Source organism: Cervus elaphus, chromosome 22, assembly GCF_910594005.1.
Source record: "Cervus elaphus chromosome 22, mCerEla1.1, whole genome shotgun sequence".
In the NCBI taxonomy this organism is placed as follows: Eukaryota; Metazoa; Chordata; class Mammalia; order Artiodactyla; family Cervidae; genus Cervus; species Cervus elaphus.
This window is the reverse complement of record NC_057836.1, coordinates 194,299-217,346: the sequence shown is the minus strand read 5'-3', so window position 1 is coordinate 217,346 and position 23,048 is coordinate 194,299.

Genomic DNA, 23,048 nt, shown 5'->3' with positions numbered 1-23,048 from the left:
TTAACCACCTCTTTACTGTGCTCCCCCTCACTGGGGGTGGTGGGGGACACCCTCACCCTTTCTCTGCCTTGCTTCTATCTTAACAAACCATTTCTCGATGTGCTCACCCACTTGTTGTTATGCTATGTGTCTAATAATAAATTTTATACATTTTTCACTGGGGGCAAGGATCTGGGAAAAAATAACCCTTGCTGGTCTGGTGGCTAGGATTCCTGGTTCTCATCCAGGCTTCCCAGGCTCCATTCTTGAGCAGGGAATTAAGATCTCACTTCACATCACTGCTCTCTGCTAACTTGATTATTATATTAAGTGACACACCAACCGTTGGCCATGAACCAACAGGAAGAACCAAAAAAAGGTAAAAAGGAGGTGGCACCCCACTACCTCGTAAAAACCCCGCCCTCCCCCTAAATGTGCCTGCCTCCCTAGGATTAGCCTCACTCCCCCTCCCTTTGTCTTCACTGTTTAAAATCAAAGCAGTCTCTCCAGGTGGGTGAGAAGTTGAGCTGTGAGCTCTGTTCCCACTTCTCAATTTTGGCCTCTGAACAAAGTCTGTTCTGTGTTCGCCTCAGCTTTGGTTTCATAATCACCTACTTGAACCCGAATGGAAAAAGGAAACCTTCCTTGTTGAGGCAGAGAGCCTTGGCCAAGCTAGGGCCCGAGCAGGGTCCATGGACTGACTTGGTGACAGTCTGTAAGGGGACGGTAGTCTCTACCTGGGGCGGCAGGTGGAGGGCGCACCTACAGCCCCAGCACTGCTGTGGTCAGCGCGGCCCCCCAGGCCTGGACTGTGCTCTCGTCCCCACACCCTGACGGCACCCGACGGTCTGACCTGGTGATGGGGGCTGCCGGGCGCGCGGTCAGGAGGGGCCCAGAAGCAGCAGCTGGAGCCAGGTCGGCTGAGCCTCCTCATGGGCAGTGGGTGTCCTGGGTGTCAGGACTTGGTATGCAGGAAACAAGCAGAGCCGTAGAAGCTCATGTGCGCTGTGGGATTGAAACCCACGTGCAGGGCAAGAGCTCCCACTGGACCCTGGGTTGGAAGCTTCTGGACAGGTGAGGGCCACAGTAGTGCTTCTTCACCAGGTCCTCCAGGCCTCCCTGGTGGGCACAGCTGGACCCACACCCCACAGGCTTCCCGACCTGGAGCCTGAAGGGCCAATGCTGGCAGGGCCTGGGGACGGGAGCAGTCACTCCACCAACCACCACACTGAGCCCGTCCCAGGCTCTGCTGCAAGTCTCCTTGCCTTTGCTCTCCGGGGCCTGCAGTGAGTCCCATCCTGGTGGTGTTCTGTGGAATTTCCATGAGGCCCCTTCCTGCCCTTTTCCGAGCAAATGATTAGTCAGTCTGTGCTACCATCAGCCCACAAGCAGGCTGAGAGGCTGAGGCTCTGAAAAGCCAAGTGACCCACCCAGAAGATAGACGTGTGGCCATGGAATGGGGTGTGTGTCCCCTGCCCAGTGTGAGTGCCCACCCACAGCAGGTTCACATGTGCCCCCTTCACCCCCGCCCAGGGTGAGTGCCTGCTCACAGCAGGTTCACATCTGCCCCCTTCACCCCTGCCCAGGGTGAGTGCCCACTCACAGCAGGTTCACATCTGCCCCTTCACCCCCACCCAGGGTGAGTGCCTGCTCACAGCAGGTTCACATCTGCCCCCTTCACCCCTGCCCAGGGTGAGTGCCCACTCACAGCAGGTTCACATGTGCCTCCTTCACCTCCTCCCAGGGTGACCCCCCCCTGCTCACAGCAGGTTCACATCTGCCCCCTCACCCCTGCCCAGGGTGAGTGCCTACTCACAGCAGGTTCACATCTGCCCCCTCACCCCTGCCCAGGGTGAGTGCCTGCTCACAGCAGGTTCACATGTGCCCCCTTCACCCCTGCCCAGGGTGAGTGCCTGCTCACAGCAGGTTCACATGTGCCCCCTTCACCCCTGCCCAGGGTGAGTGCCCACTCACAGCAGGTTCACATGTGCCTCCTTCACCTCCTCCCAGGGTGAGTGCCCACTCACAGCAGGTTCACATGTGCCTCCTTCACCTCCTCCCAGGGTGACCCCCCCTGCTCACAGCAGGTTCACATCTGCCCCCTTCACCCCTGCCCAGGGTGAGTGCCCACTCACAGCAGGTTCACATGTGCCTCCTTCACCTCCTCCCAGGGTGACCCCCCCCCTGCTCACAGCAGGTTCACATCTGCCCCCTCACCCCTGCCCAGGGTGACCCCCCCCTGCTCACAGCAGGTTCACATGCGCCCCCTTCACCCCTGCCCAGGGTGAGTGCCTGCTCACAGCAGGTTCACATGTGCCCCCTTCACCCCTGCCCAGGGTGAGTGCCTGCTCACAGCAGGTTCACATGTGCCCCCTTCACCCCTGCCCAGGGTGACCCCCCCTGCTCACAGCAGGTTCACATGTGCCCCCTTCACCCCTGCCCAGGGTGAGTGCCTGCTCACAGCAGGTTCACATGTACCCCCTTCACCCCTGCCCAGGGTGAGTGCCTGCTCATAGCAGGTTCACATGTGCCCCCTTCACCCCCTCCCAGGGTGACCCCCCCTGCTCACAGCAGGTTCACATCTGCCCCCTCACCCCTGCCCAGGGTGACCCCCCCCTGCTCACAGCAGGTTCACATCTGCCCCCTCACCCCTGCCCAGGGTGAGTGCCTACTCACAGCAGGTTCACATCTGCCCCCTCACCCCTGCCCAGGGTGAGTGCCTGCTCACAGCAGGTTCACATGTGCCTCCTTCACCCCCTCCCAGGGTGACCCCCCCCTGCTCACAGCAGGTTCACATCTGCCCCCTCACCCCTGCCCAGGGTGAGTGCCTGCTCACAGCAGGTTCACTGCCCCCTCACCCCTGCCCAGGGTGAGTGTCTGCTCACAGCAGGTTCACATGTGCCCCCTTCACCTCCTCCCAGGGTGACCCCCCCTGCTCACAGCAGGTTCACATGTACCCCCTTCACCCCTGCCCAGGGTGAGTGCCCACTTACAGCAGGTTCACATGTGCCCCCTTCACCCCCTCCCGGGGCAGCTCACAGAGCCTCCTCTTAGGGGGACTCACTCACCGTCTTTTACCAGGACTCCTGTCTCACATCCTGTCCTGGGATCATCCGGAAGGCTTGTCCCTCTGAGGTGGATTCAGTCTCTCGTCAGCAGGGCCGCTTTCCCGGTCACACTCACCACCTGCTCACCCACTCCGCGCTCAGACCAGAAAGGCCCCCTTGGGCCCCACGCCCCCTGGCTCCGCCTGGGTGCTCACTCCCCTCCGGCCTGGCCCTTCCCTCTCACCGCCCCTCCTGCAGGGTCTCCAGGAGCTCCCACTGCCCGGGGCAGGCTTTCTGCTCTGTCCTGGGGAGGCCTCCGTGGTGTCAGGTGGGGCCTCCCTCACACAGCACAGCGGCCACACCCGCCTCCTGACCTCCTCACTCTGCATGGGCCCAGGGTGGGCTCAGGGCCCCACTGTGTGCCTGGTGCTCATCTCATCCTGGCGCTGCCGGCGGGGGAGCACTCTGCGCCTGCTGCACAGGGGGCACTCGTTCACACGCCCCTCCCAGGAGCACAGGGTTCTGGTGGGCAGGCTCCTCCAAGGGCATGGGGCTCACCTGGGCAGTACCCGCAGGGCTCATCACCCAGGAAACAGTACAGGGTGCCCTCACTGCAGAGCACCCCCAGTCCACCTGTTGGTCAGGTCTGACCCTGAGCCCCTCAGAGCAGGACCTGAACTAACAAACAGCTGCTCCTGGACAGTTCAGTTACCCTGGGCTTCACTATGCAGTCTCCCTCCACTGAGTCTTCCAGAGACTTCCACTGCACCTGGGCACTGGGCACCCACCCCTCCCCTCCCTGACACATTAGGAGAAGGTCCTCTTGAAATTACCTCCCGCTTGTGGGCCAGATAAAATGATTAGAAAACAAGCCAGAGCTCCAGCCTGGGTGAATCCTGACCCTCAGGACCCACTCCTGTTCCTTGCACCTGGCGGGCACAGCAAGGCCCATTTCTGCAACTGGGAGTCCCTGGTGGGGGAGGGTTGGCTCCCCTGAGCCACCGGCCAGCCCTTCCAGGTGTGCCTGGGCTGAGGTCTCTGTAAGCAGGTGAAGAGTGCCTGCAGCTGGACTCGATGCCATACTCTGCGGGGTGTGTGGGCTGGGCTGGCGAGACGGCCTTGCGGTTGCTGTTTGTGATCAGGTCTTCTCTAGACCAGGTAAGGAAGCGGTGTGTCACCCATACCTGCTGTTGGACGTCTCCCTGGGGTGGGGTGGTGGTGGTGGTAAGGAAGTAAGAGAAAAGGCAGTGGGAGCAGGACTGGAGAGGTAACTCAGGTAGGGGAACAGAAAGCTTCCAGAAGAGCCCCTGGGTCAGGACCAACTTGGGAAGCACGGTGTCGCTGAGGTGGCCCCAAGCCCTTTTCTCCAGCCTGTGAGGTCTTTGCTCATATTCAGGTGTTTTACCTGGGAATGATGGATGAGGTTCAGGAGCAGCTCGCCTGGGGCTCAGCCAAGGTTTACTTAGAGAGGCCTCCGTTGTGTCCCCCACCTTCCCACTGAGGATGCTCCTTGGGGGGTGGGGTGGAGGAAGGGGTGGGGTAAGGGGGTGGAGACGGTGGAAGGGCTGCTGGCTGCATGTGAGTCCCCACCCCCCTGACCATCTTCAGAATTGATTAGTGTAGCAAGTATCCTAACTGGGTTTTCACCTGTGTAACTTCTGAAATTAGCAGTGTGAACAGTGACATTAAAAGTCCTGTCAGGACTGAGATGTTACACCACTTGTTCAGGTGTAAGAACCTGGGGAGATGTGTGCAGCCCTAGGGACAGGCTTCAGACTTGACCCCTTAACATTCTGGGGTCCAGCCACTGCTTTAGCATTCCTGAGGGCCCAGGGCTGACTGTAAGGGTTCAGTAATCCAGCCTCCATCTGCCTTTACTGAGACCCACACTCCAGGATCCTACAGAGCAGGGTCTGTGAGGCTGCTCTGTGGCCTCTCTAACAAATGACCACAAGCTGGGTGGTTTAAAACAACAGGAGTTCATTCTCCCCGAGTCCTGCACACCAGATGTCTGAGATCAAGGTGGTGTGGGCCTCCAGGATGGGGTCCTTCCTGCTTTTTCCATTTTCTGGTGCTCCAGGGGTCTCTGGGCTTGCGGCCCCCTCCCTCCCATCTCTGCCTTTGTCTTCATGCAGCTTGTCCTCTGTGTCTGTCTCCCTTCTTTTGTCTCTTACAAGGAACCTGCTAATTGGATTGAGGGCCACCCACACCCAAGATGACCTTACCTCAACATCTTCAAATGCAACTACAAAGACCCTTTTCCCAGATACGGCCTTGTCCACATGTTCTGGCGGGGGCGGGGACACATCTTTTGGGGCCTACATTCGACCCATTGAAAGTGAAAATCACTCAGTCATGTCTGACTCTTTGTGACCCCATGGGCCTGCCAGGATTCTCATGGAATTCTCCAGGCCAGAATACTGGAGTGGGTAGCCGTTCCCTTCTCCAGGGGACCTTCCAAACCCAGGGATCAAACCCAGGTCTCCCACATTGCAGGTATCTTTACCATCTGAGCCACCAGGGAAGCCCATTATCTGTGTATAAAATCATGCTTATTTTTTTTTTTATTATTATTATTATTTTTTTTTTCCAGTGGGTTTTGTCATACATTGATATGAATCAGCCATGGATATACATGTATTCCCAATCCCGATCCCCCCTCCCACCTCCCTCTCCACCCGATTCCTCTGGGTCTTCCCAGTGCACCAGGCCGGAGCACTTGTCTCATGCATCCCACCTGGGCTGGTGATCTGTTTCACCATAGATAGTATACATGCTGTTCTTTTGAAATATCCCACCCTCACATTCTCCCACAAAGTTCAAAAGTCTGTTCTGTATTTCTGTGTCTCTTTTTCTGTTTTGCATATAGGGTTATCGTTATCACCTTTCTAAATTCCATATATATGTGTTAGTATGCTGTAATGTTTTTTATCTTTCTGGCTTACTTCACTCTGTATAATGGGCTCCAGCTTCATCCATCTCATTAGGACTGGTTCAAATGAATTCTTTTTAATGGCTGAGTAATATTCCATGGTGTATATGTGCCACAGCTTCCTTATCCATTCATCTGCTGATGGGCATCTAGGTTGCTTCCATGTCCTGGCTATTATAAACAGTGCTGCGATGAACATTGGGGTGCACGTGTCTCTTTCAGATCTGGTTTCCTCAGTGTGTATGCCCAGAAGTGGGATTGCTGGGTCATATGGCAGTTCTATTTCCAGTTTTTTAAGAAATCTCCACACTGTTTTCCATAGCGGCTGTACTAGTTTGCATTCCCACCAACAGTGTAAGAGGGTTCCCTTTTCTCCACACCCTCTCCAGCATTTATTGCTTGTAGACTTTTGGATAGCAGCCATCCTGACTGGCGTGTAATGGTACCTCATTGTGGTTTTGATTTGCATTTCTCTAATAATGAGTGATGTTGAGCATCTTTTCATGTGTTTGTTAGCCATCAGTATGTCTTCTTTGGAGAAATGTTTGTTTAGTTCTTTGGCCCATTTTTTGATTGGGTCATTTATTTTTCTGGAATTGAGCTGCAGGAGTTGCTTGTATATTTTTGAGATTAATCCTTTGTCTGTTTCTTCATTTGCTATTATTTTCTCCCAATCTGAGGGCTGTCTTTTCACCTTGCTTATAGTTTCCTTTGTAGTGCAAAAGCTTTTAAGTTTCATTAGGTCCCATTTGTTTAGTTTTGCTTTTATTTCCAATATTCTGGGAGGTGGGTCATAGAGGATCTTGCTGTGATTTATGTCGGAGAGTGTTTTGCCTATGTTCTCCTCTAGGAGTCTTATAGTTTCTGGTCTTACATTTGGATCTTTAATCCATTTTGAGTTTATTTTTGTGTATGGTGTTAGAAAGTGTTCTAGTTTCATTCTTTTACAAGTGGTTGACCAGTTTTCCCAGCACCACTTGTTAAAGAGGTTGTCTTTTTTCCATTGTATATCCTTGCCTCCTTTGTCAAAGATAAGGTGTCCATAGGTTCGTGGATTTATCTTTGGGCTTTCTATTCTGTTCCATTGATCTATATTTCTGTCTTTGTGCCAGTACCATACTGTCTTGATGACTGTGGCTTTTTAGTAGAGTCTGAAGTCAGGCAGGTTGATTCCTCCAGTTCCATTCTTCTTTCTCAAGATTATTTTGGCTATTCGAGGTTTTTTGTATTTCCATACAAATTGTGAAATTCTTTGGTCTAGTTCTGTGAAAAATACCGTTGGTAGCTTGATAGGGATTGCATTGAATCTATAGACTGCTTTGGGTAGAATAGCCATTTTGACAATATTGATTCTTCCAATCCATGAACACGGTATGTTTCTCCATCTGTTTGTGTCCTCTTTGATTTCTTTCATCAGTGTTTTATAGTTTTCTATGTATAGGTCCTTTGTTTCTTTAGGTAGATATACTCCTAAGTATTTTATTCTTTTTGTTGCAATGGTGAATGGTATTGTTTCCTTAATTTCTCTTTCTGTTTTTTCATTGTTAGTATATAGGAATGCAAGGGATTTCTGTGTGTTAATTTTATATCCTGCAACTTTACTATATTCATTGATTAGCTCTAGTAATTTTCTGGTAGAGTCTTTAGGGTTTTCTATATAGAGGATCATATCATCTGCAAACAGTGAGAGTTTTACTTCTTCTTTTCCTATCTGGATTCCTTTTACTTCTTTTTCTGCTCTGATTGCTGTGGCAAGAACTTCCAACACTATGTTGAATAGTAGTGGTGAGAGTGGGCACCCTTGTCTTGTTCCTGATTTCAGGGGAAATGCCTTCAATTTTTCACCATTGAGGGTGATGCTTGCTGTGGGTTTGTCATATATAGCTTTTATTATGTTGAGGTATGTTCCTTCTATTCCTGCTTTTTGGAGAGTTTTAATCATAAATGAGTGTTGAATTTTGTCAAAGGCTTTCTCTGCATCTATTGAGATAATCATATGGTTTTTATCTTTCAATTTGTTAATGTGGTGTATTACATTGATTGATTTGTGGATATTAAAGGATCCTTGCATTCCTGGGATAAAGCCCACTTGGTCATGGTGTATGATTTTTTTAATATGTTGTTGGATTCTGTTTGCTAGAATTTTGTTAAGGATTTTTGCATCTATGTTCATCAGTGATATTGGCCTGTAGTTTTCTTTTTTTGTGGCATCTTTGTCTGGTTTTGGAATTAGGGTGATGGTGGCCTCATAGAATGAGTTGGGAAGTTTACCTTCTTCTGCAATTTTCTGGAAGAGTTTGAGTAAGATAGGTGTTAGCTCTTCTCTAAATTTTTGGTAGAATTCAGCTGTGAAGCCATCTGGTCCTGGGCTTTTGTTTGCTGGAAGATTTTTGATGACAGTTTCGATTTCCTTGCTTGTGATGGGTCTGTTAAGATCTTCTATTTCTTCCTGGTTCAGTTTTGGAAAGTTGTACTTTTCTAAGAGTTTGTCCATTTCTTCCAAGTGGTCCATTTTATTGGCATAGAGCTGCTGGTAGTAGTCTCTTATGATCCTTTGTATTTCAGTGTTGTCTGTTGTGATCTCTCCATTTTCATTTCTAATTTTGTTAATTTGGTTTTTCTCTCTTTGTTTCTTAATGAGTCTTGCTAATGGTTTGTCAATTTTGTTTATTTTTTCAAAAAACCAGCTTTTAGCTTTGTTGATTTTTGCTATGGTCTCTTTAGTTTCTTTTGCATTTATTTCTGCCCTGATTTTTAAGATTTCTTTCCTTCTGCTAACTCTGGGGTTCTTCATTTCTTCCTTCTCTAATTGCTTTAGGTGTAGAGTTAGGTTATTTATTTGGTTTTTTTCTTGTTTCTTGATGTAAGCCTGTAATGCTATGAACCTTCCCCTTAGCACTGCTTTTACAGTGTCCCATAGGTTTTGGGTTGTTGTGTTTTCATTTTCATTCATTTCTATACATATTTTGATTTCTTTTTTGATTTCTTCTATGATTTGTTGGTTATTCAGAAGCGTGTTATTTAGCCTCCATATGTTTGAAGTTTTAACAATTTTTTTCCTGTAATTGAGATCTAATCTTACTGCACTGTGGTCAGAAAAGATGACTGGAATGATTTCAATTTTTTTGAATTTTCCAAGACCAGATTTATGGCCCAGGATGTGATCTATTCTGGAGAATGTTCCGTGTGCACTTGAGAAAAAGGTGAAGTTGATTGTTTTGGGGTGAAATGTCCTATAGATATCAATTAGGTCTAGCTGGTCCATTGTGTCATTTAAGGTTTGTGTTTCCTTGTTAATTTTCTGTTTAGTTGATCTATCCATAGTTGTGAGTGGGGTATTAAAGTTTCCCACTATTATTGTGTTACTATTAATTTCCTCTTTCATACTCGTTAGCGTTTGCCGTACATATTGCGGTGCTCCTATGTTGGGTGCATATATATTTATAATTGTTATATCTTCTTCTTTGATTGATCCTTTGATCATTATGTAGTGTCCTTCTTTGTCTCTTTTCACATCCTTTATTTGAAAGTCTATTTTATCTGATATGAGTATTGCGACTCCTGCTTTCTTTTGGTCTCCGTTTGCATGAAATATTTTTTTCCAGCCCTTCACTTTTAGTCTGTATGTGTCTCTTGTTTTGAGGTGGGTCTCTTGTAGACAGCATATATAGGGGTCTTGTTTTTGTATCCATTCAGCCAATCTTTGTCTTTTGGTTGGGCCATTCAACCCATTTACATTTAGGGTAATTATTGATAGGTGTGGTCCCGTTGCCATTTACTTTGTTGTTTTGGGTTCACATTTATACAACCTTTCTGCATTTCCTGTCTAGAGAAGATCCTTTAGCATTTGTTGAAGAGCTGGTTTGGTGGTGCTGAATTCTCTCAGCTTTTGCTTATCTGTAAAGCTTTTGAATTCTCCTTCATATCTGAATGAGATCCTTGCTGGATACAGTAATCTAGGTTGTAGGTTATTCTCTTTCATTACTTTCAGTATGTCCTGCCATTCCCTTCTGGCCTGGAGGGTTTCTATTGATAGATCAGCTGTTATCCTTATGGGAATCCCTTTGTGTGTTATTTGTTGTTTTTCCCTTGCTGCTTTTAATATTTGTTCTTTGTGTTTGATCTTTGTTAATTTGATTAATATGTGTCTTGGGGTGTTTCGCCTTGGGTTTATCCTGTTTGGGACTCTCTGGGTTTCTTGGATTTGGGTGGCTATTTCCTTCCCCATTTTAGGGAAGTTTTCAGCTATTATCTCCTCGAGTATTTTCTCATGGCCTTTCTTTTTGTCTTCTTCTTCTGGAACTCCTATGATTCGAATGTTGGGGCGTTTCACAGTGTCCCAGAGGTCCCTGAGGTTGTCCTCATTTCTTTTGATCCTTTTTTCTTTTTTCCTCTCTGCTTCATTTATTTCCACCATTTTATCTTCTACCTCACTTATCCTATCTTCTGCCTCCGTTATTCTACTCTTGGTTCCCTCCAAAGTGTTTTTGATCTCATTCATTGCATTATTCATTTTTAATTGACTCTTTTTTATTTCTTCTAGGTCTTTATTAAACAGTTCTTGAATCTTTTCAATCTTTGTTTCCAGGCTATTTATCTGTAACTCCATTTTGTTTTCAAGATTTTGGATCATTTTTATTATCATTATTCTAAATTCTTTTTCAGGTAGATTCCCTATCTCCTCCTCTTTTGTTTGACTTGGTGGGCATTTTTCATGTTCCTTTACCTGTTGGGTATTTCTTTGCCTTTTCATCTTGTTTAGATTGCTGTATCTGGAGTGGGCTTTCTGTATTCTGGAGGTCTGTGGTTCCTTTTTATTGTGAAGGATTAACCCAGTGGGTGGGGTTAGACGATTGGCTTGTCAAGATTTCCTGGTTAGGGGAGCTTGCGTCAGTGTTCTGGTGCGTGGAACTTGATTTCTTCTCTTTGGAGAGCAATGGAGTGCCCAGTAATGAGTTTTGAGATGGGTCTATGTGTTAGGTGTGTCCTTGGGCAGCCTGTATGTTGATGTTCAGGGCTATGTTCCTGCGTTGCTGGAGGATTTGCGTGGTATGTCTTGCTCTAAAACTTATTGGCTCTTGGGTGGTGGTCGGTTTCAGTGTAGGTATGGAGGCTTTTGGACAGTCACTTATTACTTAAAGTTCCATGTAGTCAGGAGTTTTCTGGTGTTCTCAGGTTTTGGGCTTAAGTCTCCTGCCTCTGGATTTCAGTTTTATTCTTCCTGTAGTCTCAGGACTTCTCCAACTATACAGCCCTGATAAGAAAACTTCTAGGTTGATGGCTAAAGGATTCTCCCCCGTTAGGGACACCCAGAGAGGTTCACAGAGTTACATGAAGAAGAGGAGAGGGAGGAGGGAGATAGAGATGAACAGGAGGAGAAAAAGGGGGACTCAAGAGGAGAGAGACAGATCTATGCAGCTGTCTGTTCCCAGAGTGTTCTCCGTAGCCCAGTCACCTACAAGGATTCACAGAATTGGATTGGGAAGAGAAGGGGAAAGGAGGAAATAGAGGTGTTCTGAGGTAGAAAACAGAGAGTCAAGATTGGGAGAGAATAATCTTCGATTTAAAAATAGGGCTTCTCTTCTTTTTTTTTTTTTTTTGTAAGGTTATAGTGTATTGAAAATGAAAATTAAGGAGTAGTAGAGGAGTACTAGAGGACTTTAAAAGAAATAAGAGAAAAAGAAAAATAGAAAATAGAAGAGAAAAAGGAAAGAAAAAAAAGAAAGAAAAAGAAAAAAAAAAAAAGAAAAAAAAATTTTTTTTTTCCCCCTAATTAGAAAATCGTAAAAGTCTGTGGAAATGAAAGTTAAGGAGTAATGGGGGAGTAATAGGGGATTTTAAAGGAAAATAAAAGAGAAGAAAGAAAAAAGAAAAAAAAGAAAAAAAGAAAAAAAAATTAAAAAAAAAAAAAAAGAGAAAAAAAGTAAAATTATATCTAGGAGTTTCTCTGGAGCTGTTGCGGTCAGTGTGGGTTCGGCTCAGTTTCAGATAGCTCCTCCTTCCAGCTTACGCTTCTCGATATCTACAGGCCCCTCCGGTGTAGTCAGTGTTTCCTAGAGGGATTTTAATCTGTTGCACCAGTCCCTTCTGAAGCGGTTCCCTTTGTTTATTTGGCTTCTGTTTGCCGGTCTCTTCAGAGCCTCATTTCCGCCCTGACACAGGCGGGCGGAGGTGCACTCTTATTCAGGTAGCTACTTCCGTCGCTCTGCGGGGCAGGGATGGGCTTGCGCTCCTTTCGAAGACAATGGGCTGCTTTTCTGGGCGCCTGATGACCTCAGCTAGCGATCCAAAGTTGTTTTGCGAAGTTTGCTCTGCGTTCAGTTATTCTTTTGATGAATTTGTAGGAGAGAAAGTGGTCTCCCCGTCCTACTCCTCCGCCATCTTGGCTCCTCCAAAATCATGCTTATTTTAGGAGATTACCAAGGTCCCATATAAACTGACACAGAAGCAGCCATGTGTGGGGTTCTGGGGAGAATGAGGACCATGGAATCACCTGGAAAGGATCAAGGCCTGGCTTCATCAGAAGGTGAGCTCTTCCACCATAGGACCTGTGACAGCAGTCACTCCATCCTACCCATGGGAAGGGGCCCAGTGTCAAGTCCAGAAGTGTCTACCTCACAAAGCTGGCTCTTCTAGATGTCATCATCAATACCATGATGTAACCAGTAATACAGGATTAGGGGTAGAGGTGAATTAGTGTGGGGACTGGCCGTGGGCTCTGGAGGAGGTGCTGACAGTCACTGGGGCACAAGGAAGTGGGAGCCTGGGAGGCCCCCGTGTTACTGAACCGAAGTTGGATCCACACACCTGAGTGCAATAAAGCCAGTCTACGACACCAGGTTGTGGTGAAGGAAAGGGAAGTGATACTTATAAAAGTACCGAAACAAAGAGGATAGGTGGCTTGTGATCTCAACCCCGAACTCCCTGTAGGGTTTCAGCAAAGCAGTTTACAGGCCACATGAGGGAGGGGGTCACAGAGCTCTCAATCCTGGACTTCCTGAAGGGTTCAGGAAAGCAGTTTATAGGCTGCATGAGGGCAGGGGGTGGGGGGGGGGGGGGGGGGGGGGGGTCACAGATTGTGTGATCCACTGTACACGGTTCTCTGGTTGGTGAGGTGACAGGTGGTGAACCTCACAAACCCTCAGGCACTGGACGCTCTGGGGGTGACGTGTTCATGCTCATCAAGTAGTTACCTTCTTACACTCAGTGGGGGTTTTAGCATCTGTAAAACAACTCCTAGAGTGTGCATCAGATGCTGTCATCTCCATACTTCAGAGAGGAGCTGCAGCAGAGGATACAGGGTGTGGTCTGTCCTGGGAGGGCCCCACAGGCTCCTCCTTGGTTACACCAGGTGTCTGGGCTCAGCAGCTGGAGAAGTTGGGGCTGCCTCCTGGGCATGGGGAGCAGCAGGATCGCAGTCCTCGAGGGGCTTGTTAGCCCCCAGGGTGAGATGGGGAGGCCATGGATGGATAGATGCACCTGGCCTGGGAGAGGGGTGCAGGCTGGAAATGTCACTGGACTTATCACAGGGAGGAAGGGGGAAGGCCAGGAGGGGGCAGGTGGATCACAGCCAACCCCATGCAGGTGATAGTGGTCTTTTGGAAGCAAGTCAGAGCCAGAACTGGCCCTTAGGAGCTCAGCTTCATTCTCCTGTTCCTTTGTAAAACACAGTGTCAGAGTTTGAGACACCCTCAGGAGACCTCTGAGCCCAGTGCTGCTGTGGCTTCATCAAAGGGGCTCAGGCCCTGCCCATGTCCCCACTGGGGATGAAACCCATCAGGGCCCTGGGGCCCACAGACTTCAGGGAACCCTCTGCCCTCAGGAGTTTCCTTTCTTCCAACCAGCTGCTGGTCAGAGGCCACATTCTCCCATCCTGATTCCACCCCCAGAGCCTAGGAGTAGTCCAGGGTATAGATGGACCACTCAGTCTTCATGTTCCTGTTGCTGGACATTTTGGTGGACTCTATGTCTTGGCTGTTGTAAATAGTGCTTCCCTGAAAACAGGGGTGCACGTGTCATTTCAAATTGTGATGTTCTCCAGATCTGAGCCCAGAAGTGGGGTTGCCGGGTCCCATGGCTCCTCTTTGTTTCCTTTTCCCAGGAACCTCCATGCTATTTTCCATCGTGGCTGCATGCCTGTGCATCCCCACTCAGAATGTGGGAGGATTCCAGTTTTTCTACACCCTCTGCAGCATTTATTCTTTGGAGATCTTTCTGATGATGGCTGTTCTGACTGGTGGGAGGGGATTCCTCAGTGCAGATTTGATTAGCATTGATTTAATAATGAGTGGATCTTCCTTGGTGTGGCTCAACAGTAAAGAATCTGTCTGCAGTGCAGGAGATGCTGTTGTAGCCATGCATTCCAGGAAACAAATTCACTCAGAAGGAAAATGCAGATAGTGGAGGGCAGTTTATCACACCAGCGGGCCCAAGGCAGAGTCTCCTGTTAGCCAAGAACCCCGACCAGTTTTTGTGAAAACCTTATATCCCTAAGTATACGTGCTCAAACCCACCTCCCCAAATTCTCTGAAACTAGTCCAAACAAAGGAAAAGAAATATACAGTCAAAGTTAACCCCTGATTCATGTGCCTTAAGCCAAGGTAGTTAACAGTGGACAATTATCAATAGGCCTGTGGTCATACCCCAATAAGCATAATAGAATGTATGATTCTATTTGGTTACACAGATAATTAGGGTATTCTCTTAGGGTTAGAGATGGAGAGTCTACCTACGAGCCCTGGGGCTCTTCCATGGGGAGGGGGTCTGGTTTTCCAGTTGCTATGTTGTTTCCATAGATACTGGGCATAGAGCTCAGAGTCCACAGTCCGGCCCCAGATGGAGTCCTGCTTTCAAGATAGAGCCTGTTCTGTGTCCTCCTTCATTCCCCCCTCTTGATGCTCTTAACTCATAGTATGAGCATCACTCATAGGGATATATTGCACCCTGGCTCTCTGACCACCAATTTGGGAGAACGACACCAACCTTTGGGTTACAAAGTTCATAATACATTGTAAAATGCAGGGTCCACAAAGCAGAACTATCAAGGCAACTGTGACAATGGTAAATATAGTTTTCCACCGCTTACCCTTCACCCAAGATAGGATCAAAGTCCAGAAAGGAATGTTTTCATTTGACATTGCTTTTACCTGGTTTTTCATGTCATCTAAAGCAGCTGATACATTGCCAGATAAATCAGGAATATATACACAACATTCAACCTTAATTATAGCACAGGTCCCTCCTTGAGCAGCTGTAAGCATGTCCAAAGCCATTCTATTTTGAATTACCACTTTTCTCATTTGGATTTGTTCTTCATTTAAGGCTTGGATGGTTTTAGCACCATCTAGGAGGGCCTGTTTTGTGAAATTAGTCAAAGCTTCTACTTAAATCATAATATCTGTTGTCCCTATAGAAGGTAAGAATAAGGCAGCAATATACTCATACCATTGAAACACAGACCTTGTCCACCTAGCATGTAAATAAGGTAGATTTACCAGGGCTTGTTGTAGGTTAGGCTTTATGTTGCCATGGGCAAAAGTGAATCCCATTGTGCAGTGGCCTACCTAGCCGATTGGTAACCAAGGCCAAAGGTTAGGCCCACAAAGCCATTGGGTTCCATTGGGTGCCATCCAGCAGATTCCAGGGTTATATTTCCAATCAGAGCCTGGCCAGTGAATGGACTGGTTGGGGTGGTATGTGGCCTCAAATGTTCATTTACATTGTTTGGAGGATAGGTACCCCATATATTTTAGTTCTTTTGGGTCTAATGGAGGTCACCAAACCCTACCCTTTGTTCTTTATGTTCCCAGCATATAGTGGCAGGAATAATTAATTGACCCTTTTCTGGGGTCATCCAGAAATATTCATCCCAGACTTGGTAGAATTGTTCAACATACCTAGAGGCCTGTTCTCCCTTGCTGGTCAGGGAGCTTTTTTCCTTTTGTTCTTTAAATATGAGGTATAGGCTTTTGTTACTCCTATGAAACTGGTGTTTCCATCAAATGTAACCCCATGACCCGAGTCTATTGACTGTAGGTCTGGCTTACACCAAGAGAGCAGAGAGAGATTATGATTGATAAGAGAAAGGAAAGTCTCTTTTTGTTGTCCCAGAAAAGAGTAGAGTGATTTAAAATCTTGGCGGAGTGGTGACACCCACCAAGGAAGTCCATCCACCACAGACAGAGGCATAACCCCACACACCCAGCAGTTGGAGGTGTTGTGGAAGTCCATGTAGGAATGTGCCCATGAGATTTTGTCCTGCATAGGGAAGACAGGCGGGGAACCAAGAAATATTTTTGAATTAGCTCTTCCAGTTTATCATGGCCTGGGTGGGTTGCTTGGTGTGTTTGGCTTACCAGAGTGGGTGCCAGCTCCTCCAGTACCAATAATTTGCCACTTGGCAATTCCCACCATACCTTTTCAGTCTCGATGGCCCCTTCCACTTTGGCTAGTTGGTTTTGGGCTTCAGCGTGTTTTGGAGAGTCCAGAGCTACCTCAGGCAGCTCTGCCAATATGAGAGCTTTATTAGGGGCCTCACTTGTCACCCCCAAGCCCTTGGCTGCTTGTTTAGTGGTCTCATCTGCCAGTCTGTTCCATGAGCCCAGGGGGTATCCTCTTTTTGATGTCCTCAGCAGTATATGACTGCAACCCTTTCTGGTTCCCAGGCAGCATCTAATAGGGTCTTAATTTCTTCCTTATTTTTAATATCTTTTCCACTAGCTGTCAAAAGGCCTCTCTCCTTATACAGAGCCCCGTGTACACGTAGTGTGGCAAAAGCCTACCTGGAGTCTGTGTAAATGTTTGTCTTCTTACCTTTTGGCAGCTGGAGGGCCCGGGTTAGAGCATATAGTTCAGCCTGTTGAGCGGACCAGTGTGATGGCAGAGAGCTAGCCCCAACGATGGTTTCTTCCATGACTACTGCACATCCCGGCAGTCGTTGTCCTTGTTTCACCAGGCTGGTGCCATTGGGGTACAGGACCCAATCTGGGTCCGGGATTGGCTGGTCTCTCAAGTCAGATCTGCTGGCATAAACTTCTTCTAGGGTTTCCTTGCAATCATGTGAGGGCCCACCTTCTCCCCCAGGAATGTGCCCTAATATGTGTAGTGTGATAGCTCGTGACTTTAATTTGTAATTCTCTAATTGTGTATGGTGTTGAGTGTGTTTCTGTTTTGTACTATCTGTATAACTTTTTTGGCTGGGTGTCTATTCAGATCTTTACTTCTTGTTTATAGGGTTGTTCAAGAGGTCTTTGTCTATTTTGTGTCCAAATCCTGTATCAGATATAAAGTTTGCAAATATTTTTCTCCCAGTTTGTGGCTTGTATTTTGATTTTCTGAATGAGGTCTTTCAGAATAGACATCTTTATTTCTATAAAGTCCACGATATTTTTCTTTTGTGGACTGATAACTTGTGTGTTTAAACTCAAAGCTCATGACATATAGGTCAAACCCAGGGTCATGTAGATTTTCTATGTTTATGTCCACAATTTTGACAGTTTCAAAATTTAAATGTTTGTTAATAAATTTGAGTGAATTTGGTGACTACATTTCATTCTATACAGTTTCAAGTTAATTATTCCTTAACTATTTTGGAGAAGTTTTGGATATTGGCAATATTTCAGCTTGAATTTCCATAGTTTAATGGACCTAGCAGAACTGCCCTGAGGGGCGGAGTCTCCGCTTAGCTGTGCCTGCGCGAGTGAGGGAGGCTTGACCTGCAGTTCTCATTGGCTGGCAGGGAGCGAGGAGCCCGCCTCCCTGACCCACCCCCACCCCAAGCGGAAATCCCGCTCTGACTGAGCACCTGCGTGTGGCTGCTGACAGGAGTCTGGTCTCCTCAGGGCCCACTGGGGTTTCAGCTTTGGGACGTTGTGGGATTCAGTTCAGGCTGACAGGAGATGGGTCTCCTCAGGACCCACTGGTGTTTTGGCTTTGGGACATTGTGGGGTTAGTTCAGGCTGAGTGGGTGTCTGGTCTCCTCAGGACCTGCTGGTGCTTCAGCTTTGGGACTTTTTGGAGTTCAGTTCAGGGATATGGGAACCTGGCCATTGAGGACTCATTGGGGCTTCGGCTTTGGGACATTGTGGTGTTCAGTTCAAGCTGATGGGAGTCTGCTGCAGATCGCGGTGCAAGGAGCAGCTTCTAGAAGGAGCCGCGTCCCCCACCGCCCAGGGTGCAGTCAGCCTCGGCTGCTGTGCGCAGGGGCCCCCGATCCCAGAGAACAACAGAACCTCCCCATCAGGTCATGCGCCAGCACTCATCCGGGGCCCACGCTGCCTCTAGGAAAAGAGACCAGCCCTTTCCGATTAAGAGCAGCGGGCCTGCCTCCCGATTCCAAGTTTCTGTTAGGGAGACCTGTGAGTGTTAAAACCCTCCACCAAAGCGTTCTGGAGGGAATTCTCTGGCAGTCTGATGGTTAGGTCTCCTGTCAGGCTGAGGGTTCGATTCTTGATTGGGGAAATAAGATCCCTCAAAACGCACAGCCCCCAAAATAAAGCAGAGAGTTCTGGGAAAGGTGATTAAGGAGCAGATTGGATTTTTTTTTTTTTTTTTTTGTCTTACAAAACACCACATTGAACAGACCCTGGTAACTCAACTGGCTCTGGCCTTCATATACATCTGAAAGCTCTTTAGGGAAACCAAGACACGTCTTTCTGAGGGAGGCGCAAAGATGAAGACAGTATTGATTACTCTACACCATCACTAGCTCAGCTTTATAAACCGAAGTGAGTTTCACCCTACCGCCCCTGGGAAGCTTAGTATGAGTGAAAAAAGCGAAGCTCAGAGAGGTGAGCACGTCCCAGCCCGGCGGTTCCGATGCCGGATCCAGCCCTTCCCTCCACGCCGGTGTCCTGCTCCGGCGCAGGATGCGGAGGGGCCGGACAGGGATGCCCGCGAGAGACGCTCCGGGTCTTAACGCGGTGGGACAAACAGGCTATCTCTCCGCTCTCAGAATGAAGAGGCTTTTAACTGGTTAAAACATATACCCTTTCCTTTCAAGCCCATCTTTCAACTTGTAACTAAGGGCTGACATTTTCCGAAGACGTCTTCTCTAATGGAGCTGCGAGTCCTGGGCACAGGCCCGTGGCAGCTCCCACATGTCCTCTCGGGGGCCCTGGACCTCCACCGCCCGTCTGCTTCACAGATGATCAGCCCGCAGCGCGGAGGCAGCACAGCTACAGTGATGGCTTCCCATCTTTTTATGTTTGTTTTAATGGAGTATAACTGCTCTACATTGCATTATTTTCTTGCTGTACAATGCAGTGAATCAGTTATACACACACACACCCCCCTCCCTCTGAGACTTTCCTCCGACCCCCAAACCCCATCCCACCCGCCTGGCTGACTGCAGGGCACGCAGCTGAGCTCCCTGAGCAGAGCGCAGGCTCTCAGCGGCCCCGGCGTGCACACAGTCGTGTGTGTGTGTGTGTGTGTGTGTGTGTGTGTGCGCGCGCGCGCATGTGTCAGAGCCGCTCTCCCGGCTAGTCCCCGCCGCTGTGTCCACACGGATGTTCTCCACGTGTGTGTCTGTCCCTGCCCTACGCACAGGTTCATCTATACACGGCTTCCTGCTTTGAATCTTCATTTTTGACACCGTTTAACGTTGCAGAATGTGGGCAACTGGGCTCTAAACGTGTTTTTCCCCTTTCCTCTATGTTTGAACTTTAAAGCTATGCCACTGGATGGTCTAATTAACTGATCGTGATTCCTTTTAATTCTAATTGACCCAAAGTGGTATTTGTGGCCTTGAGATAATGGAATCGGTTATCTAAAGGCGCTCTTAATCTACACAGGATAAATTGAACGCATTATCAAGCTAACTGAGGCTCTGATGAAAACGCCAGCCCCTCCTTCCAGCTCCCTGCAGGCATCTTTGCATCTGAAACTGGGCTTTGGTCATTTCCATAACTCCTCTCACACCGTTCCGCTAGCTCAAGCTGCACAATTCTTTGTTGTTTTCCTTGGGCTGGTCGATCAACAGTCTCATTGTTTTTCTGTCAAAGTAGATTTCAGCTTATAGAGAGAATTTTATGAAATGTGTGGACTGTAAACTAAACCAACCCCCTCTGGCCACTTTATTCTTTCCTAGAACACTCCTGATTGTTGCTAGGAGTCTGGACTTCTCTGCTAGCATACATACAACTTCAGGAAATTTCGTTTTCAGGTGACTTGAGCCTTTACCATTTCTCAGGTTCAAAACTCTAGTTTTGCTTGCCAGACAAAATACGTATCAAAAATGAAAACTTCAGTGACACATCAAGAAACATTTTCAAAAATGCTGGAAAATATTGGGAGTACTAACCATCTTCATGATAACTTTTAAAAATAACTTTATTGATTGATTGCTTGATTTCTGGCTGTGCGGGGGCTTCGCGGCTGAGAAGCTTTTCTCCAGTCGCGGTGAGCGGGCCTCCTCCTCCTTGCAGCCTGCACGCCTCTCATCGGGGGCTCCTTCTGGCAGCATGAGCGCTTCTCATCGCGGGACGTCTCTTGTTGCCGAGCACAGGCTCGCGGGCTCGTGGCTTCAGTAGGTGCAGCACGGGGCTCAGGACTGTGGCCTCCGGACTCCAGAGCGCACGCTCAGGAATTGTGGTGCATGGGCCCAGCTGCTCCTTGGCATATGGACTCTTCCTGGACCAGGGATCGAACCCATGTCTCCTGTATTGGCAGGTAGATTCTTCACCACTGAGCCACCAGGGAGGCCCCAGGATAGTTTTTAAAAGATGTTGATCATCTCAGAGATGCTGCAGTAGAAAGTCTACAAAATACCTGGTTTTTCATGTTTGCACAAATGAAGGAAATGTGGAGAAACCCTGCTGCATGTTGATGTGTAACCCGTCTTTTATTTATTTACTTTTAAGTTCATCTCACACGCTAGTAAAGTAATGCTCAAAATTCTCCAAGCCAGGTTTCAACAATACGTGAACTTCCAGATGTTCAAGCTGGTTTTAGAAAAGGCAGAGAAGCCAGAGATCAAATTTCCATCATCCGTTGGGTCATCAAAAAAGCAAGAGAGTTCCAGAAAAAAAAAAAATTTACTTCTGCTTTATTGACTATGCCAAAGCCTTTGACTGTGTGGATCACCACAAACTGTGGAAAATTATGAAAGAGATGGGAATACCAGACCACCTGATCTGCCTCTTGAGAAACCTGTATGCAGGTCAGGAAGCAACAGTTAGAACTAGACATGGAACAATAGACTGATTCCAAATAGGAAAAGGAGTACGTCAAGGCTGTATATTGTCACCTTGCTTATTTAACTTATATGCAGAGTACATCATGAGAAACGCTGGGCTGGAAGAAGCACAAGCTGGAATCAAGATTGCTGGGAGAAATATCAACCTCAGATATGCAGATGATACCACCCTTATGGCAGAAAGCGAAGAAGAACTAAAGAGCCTCTTGATGAAAGTGAAAGAGGAGAGTGAGAAAGTTGGCTTAAAGCTCAACATTCAGAAAACTAAGATCATGGCACCTGGTCCTATCACTTCATGGGAAATAGATGGGGAAACAGTGGAAACAGTGGATGACTTTTTTCTGCAGGAAGATGAAATAAGACTTTTCATAATCAAACCCCTAGGTTCCATTTTAGTAGAGCATTACTAAATGTACTAATAACATCCAGTAAAAATCACTCATGAAGATCCCTTTAATCTCCCATAAAGTGTAGTTCTCTCCCATGTCTCAAGAAGCCTGGCATCACTGTTCTTTTTTAAGCTTTTAAAAAAGTGTTTAATTAATTAATTAATTTTTGGCTGAACTGGGTCTTCATTGCTACTCTTGGCCTTTCTCTAGATGTGGTGAGAGGGACTGCTCTCTAGGTCCCATTTTAGTAGGGCATTACTAGTGTCTTAATTTAGAAGAATTTGAAATGTATCTCTGAAATTTAAGTTTACCTCTGGAATTTTAAGTACCCCAAGAGGAGCCAGTAATGGAATCTACAATGAGGCCATGATGCAGTGGAGGGTGCCCCCTCCCATAAGGCTGTGACATCAGGAGCCCAAAGCCGGGTGCGCACCTGTGCTGACCTCCGCAGTGAGTTCCGCCGAGTTGTGACTCCCCTGTACTATGCTCCGTGTCCAGTGTGAGAGGTCCCTGCTGACCTCGGCCCTGAAGAGATGCGTTTCAATTCCCTGCTGAGTACCAGTTCGCGTTGCAAAAGACAGATCCACACCAGCCTGGGGTGATCCTTTTCCTGGACCGGAATGGACCAGCCTGTTGAGAAGAAGAGGGAGAAATGATCAAAATGGAAGCTACGGTATCCACCTGACACGTCACTTGAGAAAAAGCTCCAGCTGGTGATTTGCTTGAATTGCTCTCACTTTTCTGATCTGGAACCCGAGGATCCAGGATACCCTAACGTTCACAATGGTTTTCTGCCCCCTCCTCACTCAGGTCCTCACCCGTGGTGGAGGGAGACGAATACAGCGGCCAAGAGCTGGGCATCGGTTGACTGTGCAGACACTTAGACCAAAAAGGAAGATACGGAAAGGACTGAGAGAACAATTTTAAATGGTGTGTAACCCCCACCCCCACCGCTAATACATATGACCCAGCACAAGCGTGAGACAAGAAAGGAAATCTGTTGTTTTCTGAGTTGGATTTAGCTCCCTCCCCCCGCCCCCACACACACCATTTTTCTTGTACTCTGGAGTATCTGGCTGCAGAGAAATGTACTTCTGGGTGTGCATTTCTCATGCACTCAGTCTCCAAATGCAAGCAGCAGACAACCATGGGACTCAGCTAAAGAAGTAGCAATCTGTGTGTCTGTGTAAAGCTTGAAAAAGAGGGCTTCCCTGGGGGTCTGGTGGTCGAGAATCCACCTTGCCTTGCAGAAGACACCAATCCGACCCCTGGTCCAGGAAGATCCCATGTGCCTCGGGGCAACTAAGCCTGGGAGCCACACCACGGAGGCCTGCAGCCCGGCCGCCACAACGAGAGAAGCCCCACAGCAGAAGCCGGAGCGGCAATGGGAGAGCAGTTCCCGCTCCCGCACTAGAGGGCGCCCCAGAGCAGCCACGGAGACCCCGCACAGCCAAAATAAAAATGAACCATTAAATAAAAATTTTTGAAAAGCTTGAAGAAGCACA